This window comes from Portunus trituberculatus, chromosome 38 (genome assembly GCF_017591435.1).
Source record: "Portunus trituberculatus isolate SZX2019 chromosome 38, ASM1759143v1, whole genome shotgun sequence".
In the NCBI taxonomy this organism is placed as follows: domain Eukaryota; kingdom Metazoa; phylum Arthropoda; class Malacostraca; order Decapoda; family Portunidae; genus Portunus; species Portunus trituberculatus.
The window spans coordinates 38,299,043-38,304,042 of record NC_059292.1 but is presented as its reverse complement, the minus strand read 5'-3'; the positions used below and the strand labels follow the sequence as shown (position 1 = coordinate 38,304,042).

The following is a 5,000-nucleotide window of genomic DNA, read 5'->3' as shown; positions in this document are numbered from 1 at the left end:
TTTTCTGTCTTTTCTCTGTAATTTTTCCTATTTACCTTTCAATTTTTATTATTTTTCTTCTTATTGCTACTTCTCTTCATTTTCCTCCTTCTACGTACTCTCCTTATCTCTCTTTCTCTCCTCCTTCCTTTTATTATCTCTTTCATTGTGTGTTATCGAAGTCTCTCTCTCTCTCTCTCTCTCTCTCTCTCTCTCTCTCTCTCTCTCTCTCTCTCTCTCTCTCTCTCTCTCTCTCTCTCTCTCTCTCTCTCTCGAGCAAGCACACATAATAGCAGTCAGAAGAGGAATAAACAAGAAGAGAAAGAAAACAAATAGAGAAGAGGAAGAGTAGCGAGAAAGGAGAACAAAGGGACAGAGAAGAGAGAGAGAGAGAGAGAGAGAGAGAGAGAGAGAGAGAGAGAGAGGTGCAACATTCCCTCTCACTAAGGAAGGAAATATGGAAGGAAGGAGAAAGAAAATGGAGCAATCGACACCATTACCTCTGTCGCAGTACTCCTTCTCCTCGTTTTCCTCCTCCTCCCTCCTCCTCCTCCTCCTCCTCCTCCTCCTCCTCCACTGTAAAAATGAGATAAAGAGCCGCATTCTTAAACTCTTTGTTCTCACATCACGAATGTTTTCAAAGGCCACAGAGATGAATACTCGAGTTCATGTGGATGTTTTCTCTCCCTTTTCTCTCCTAAGTGATGATGCAGACTTCCTGTGAATGACCATTAGAATTGTTTTTAGACAGCATCCTTGAAAACTCCCTGTAACTTCCATCACTGTGTTTTAAAAGTGCTCATACAAAATTCAATGTTGAAATTTTTGTTAATCTATCGCTAAAGTAAGATGAAAAAAGCAATTTGAAAAGCTCTTGTAACTTTCTGAATGGAGCTGTAACCCCTTCAGTACCATGACGCGTTTTCATATCTATTCTGGTTACTATTTGGTGATTTTCTACAGCTTCAGAAATTTATGTGGGGAATGAAATAGGAAGACTGCGTCCATTAATCTTCTGACCTCCATGGATCCTTTCTAATATAACTATAGAATCATACCCAAAACTCAAGGTAAAAAAGCGTCCCAGTACTGAAGGGGTTAAGTCATACGAGCTACATTACGAATTCATTAAAAGTGTTCATACAGCATTTAACGATGAAATTCTTGTTAATCTATCACTAAAATAAAAAGAAACTTAAAATACTCTTGTAACTTTTTTTTTAACTGAGTTTTAAGTCATACAGCATTCAACGTTGAAATATTTTGTTAATCTATCAATAAAAAAAAAAATTTAAATACTCTTGTAACTTTTTTGAACGGAGCCTTAATTCATACGAGACATATTACGAGTTTTTAAAAGTGTTCATACAGCATTTAACGTTGAATGTTTTGTTAATCTATCAATAAAAGTAAAAAAAACAACATGAAATACTTGTATCTTTTTGAACGGAGTTTTAAGTCATATGAGCCACATTACGAATTCATTAAAAGTGTTCATATAGCATTTAACGTTGAAATTCTTGCTAATCTATCACTAAAAAAAAAAAAAAAAAAAAATAGAAATACTCTTCTAATTTTTTTGAACTGAGCTTTAAGTCACACGAGACCCATTACGAATTTAAGAAGAAAAAAAGGTGAATATTAAATATTTAACAAAAACGCAGGTTATCAAATAATAGAAATAAAATAAATAAAAATAGATAATTGGTCTCATCAGGTAACCCGGAAGAGAAGTGTTTGCAAGTCATAGAATTCTAGAAACGTTTTCATCATTTTTCTTTTTCTTTTGTCTTGCATTTTTGTCTTTCATAATCGCCTTCATCCTTTTAGACATTTTTGTACAGCGGTCTCTTAAACAGTCCTGTAGGGTCAGAAAAAAAAATCTCTCTCTCTCTCTCTCTCTCTCTCTCTCTCTCTCTCTCTCTCTCTCTCTCTCTCTCCCTAATGAATGGTAATTCTTTCAGTGTTATGATCGTCTTCCATTAACCTTCATAGCACCGTTAAAATCACTTGGCTGGAGATACAGGTAAGAGAGAGAGAGAGAGAGAGAGAGAGAGAGAGAGAGAGAGAGAGAGAGAGAGAGAGAGAGAGAGAGAGAGAGAGAGAGAGAGAGAGAATGGGATGATTGTTTTCTTCTTTTACTCTTCAGGAGCAACATAAGAGAAAATATATTTAACTCTTACACTGCTAAACAAATATTCTCTCTACCTGCAAATTACTGAATACTCTTTTTATGCCAACCTCTCATTAAGGTTTATGTAAGAAAAAGAAAAATAAGATTTACCTGTTTTGTTTTGTTTTTTTCTCTCTCGTATTTTTTTCGTGCCTTTTCGCAAGCCTCTTATTTTTCAGTGATAAGAAAGTTAACAAAGAATAACAGCAAATAGTACAATGGTGAAGAAGTTGCAGGTGTTGAAGCAGAAAAATTGTCGATGAATGAAAGGATATCTAGGTAACTGTACAACTTCCTGCTTGCTTCTGTATATATATATATATATATATATATATATATATATATATATATATATATATATATATATATATATATATATATATATCTCCAAAATTCCTCCTTCCTATGACTTGAATTCTCTCAGGACGGGAACTCCTCTCCAACTTGGAATAATCCTTTGGGCCCTTTTTAGTTCTTCACGGACGGATACCTCAGTGGGGCTTTTTTCGTGTGAATTTTTGTTGCCCTGGGCCAGTATCCCTCTAACAAAAGTAAAAAGAAAGTAAAGAGGAAAGGCAAGAAGGAACCATAGCAGTAAGATGATTAATTATCAGCGTACGCCTCTCTTTTGTTCTCTTTTACTAATTATATATCGATTCATCTCTCCATCAGGGCAGCAAACAAGAGAAGAATGTGGAGACGTGTTGTTACAGTGGCTTGGAGTACATAGCCAGCTGATGGATTTTTCAAAGGTCAGTGTACGTACGATAAAGTTTCAAATAATATGTTACTGTGGCTCCTGAAGGTGTTCACTGCCCATGCCTCAGAAATGTGTAGAGTTAGAATAGCATGTGGTTTCAGTTTTGACTTACAAAATTAACTGATCGACTGGTTAATTCCTTCAATACGGGGACACATTTTTTTACCTTGAGATTTGAGTACGATTTGACTATTTTATTGACATCCAGAAGAGTCTATGGAGGTCAAAAGATTAATGGCCAGTCTTCACTAGTTTAATCCCCTACATGAGTTTCTGAAGCTGTATAAAATCACCAAATAGTAAGCAGAATGAGTATGGAAACGGGTCATGGTACTGAAGGTTGATATTTTGACGGTTAAATGAGTGAGTGTGTGTGAGTGAGTGAATGAGTTTGATAATGTGATGAACTCATGTATTGATTTGTTGTTTCGGTGTTTGATTACATGAGTGGACGTTTCATAAATTGGTTGATTCATTGATGGATTGACTAATGTGTTACTACGCCGTTGACTGATTCACTTCCTCCTCCTCCTCCTCCTCATTATCATCATCATCTTTACCATCATAATAATCTTCACCTCAAAAATTGGGAGTGACGATTCAAAGAGAAGAAAAAAGATGAACCTGGAAGTTGACCTTTTGAAAGAGTGAATGAGAGTGAATAAGAGTGAGTGATATATAAAACTTACTGATAAACACTGAACAACTAACTGACCGACTGAATGACTGACTGACAAACATACCGACCCTCTGACTGATCGACTGGTTGAGTGAGATTCATAGACTGACAGATGAATAGACTAACTGACATTTTAGCGTCACAACACAAGAGGGAACACCAACACAAGAGGGAACACCACCACAAGAAGGAACACCAACAACACGTACGTACATACCAATCTGATAACCGTCTAAACCTACTTCAGTGCTTCCTCTTTCCTCTCTCCCTCTTCCCCTTTTACTCTCCTCAATATTCCTCCTCCTCCATTAATTACATCACCTTACCCTTCATTTACTCTCCCATCCCTCTCCCATCCCACTCCCTATCCATCCCCGCACACCCTAAGACCTATTCCCTTTATTCTCACAAATATCTAATACCTTTCCTCTCCTATCCTCTCCTCTCCTCTCCTCTTTTCTCTCTCTCCTTCCTTCTTCCATTCCACCATTGCATTCTTTATTCTTCCTCTGCTTCTCCTGCCCCTCCTCCTCTTCCCTTCTCCCTTCCTCCCTCTCCCCTCTCTCTCCTCTCCCCTCTCCCCTCTCCCAGTCTTCTTTTTCCCTATCCCTTCCTTCTTCCCGTCTGTCTGTTACTACTTTCCAATCCCTTCCTTTCCTCCTCCTCCTCCTCCTCCTCCTCCCTGAGTTTCACCCCCGAGGGAGATCTGCCTTGTGAGGGGCTTTGGAGGCTTCTCTCAAGCCCTTAGGAAGAGGAGGAGAGGGAAGAGGAGGAGGAGGAGGAGGACGACTGGGAATAGGGAGAAGCGAATATGAAGGAAAAGGGAAAAGAAAAGAAGAGGATGGAAGGGTGTTACATACTTGCTCCTCCTCCTCGTCTTCTTCCTCTTCTTCCTCTTCCTCTTCCTCCTCCTACTCCCACACTCCGAGCTCTCTAGCATTACGTCTCTCTCTCTCTCTCTCTCTCTCTCTCTCTCTCTCTCTCTCTCTCTCTCTCTCTCTCTCTCTCTCTCTCTCTCTCTCTCTCTCTCTCTCTCTCTCTCTCTCTCTCTCTCTCTCTCTCTCTCTCTCTCTCTCTCTCTCTCTAGTATGTCTTTGGTCTTTGCGTGTGTGTTTGTGTGTGTGTGTGTGTGTGTGTGTGTCCTAGAGAGAGAGAGAGCGAGAGAGAGAGAGAGAGAGAGGGAGAAGGAGAGAGGGGAGTAATGGAGGAGACTTAGTAAACGGAAGAACAGAATCGGATGCACCAAACTGAAGCATTTAATTCTTTTGTATCTCCTTTTATAGAGTAAATCCTTTTTTTTCTTTTTTTTATTCCTTACACTTCATGGTATTAGTCTCTGTCTGTGTGTCTGTATGTCTGACTGTCTGTGTATCTGTCTATCCCCCTTCTTTTGCTAGTGGAGAATAATT

General features: G+C 38.7%; 2 protein-coding genes across 2 annotated transcripts in view; one reads left to right on the top strand and one right to left on the bottom strand.

The window, feature by feature from the left end:
* LOC123514552 overlaps positions 1 to 5,000 on the bottom strand; it is an 85,519-nt gene that overhangs the window by 53,284 nt on the left and 27,235 nt on the right. The window lies entirely within an intron of this gene.
* LOC123514549 (serine/threonine-protein kinase Nek4-like) overlaps positions 2,873 to 5,000 on the top strand; it is a 57,954-nt gene continuing 55,826 nt past the window's right edge. The window contains exon 1 of the mRNA XM_045272479.1: positions 2,873 to 2,904. The gene's annotated coding sequence lies outside the window, so the exon portion shown is untranslated. The remainder of the gene's footprint in view (positions 2,905 to 5,000) is intronic.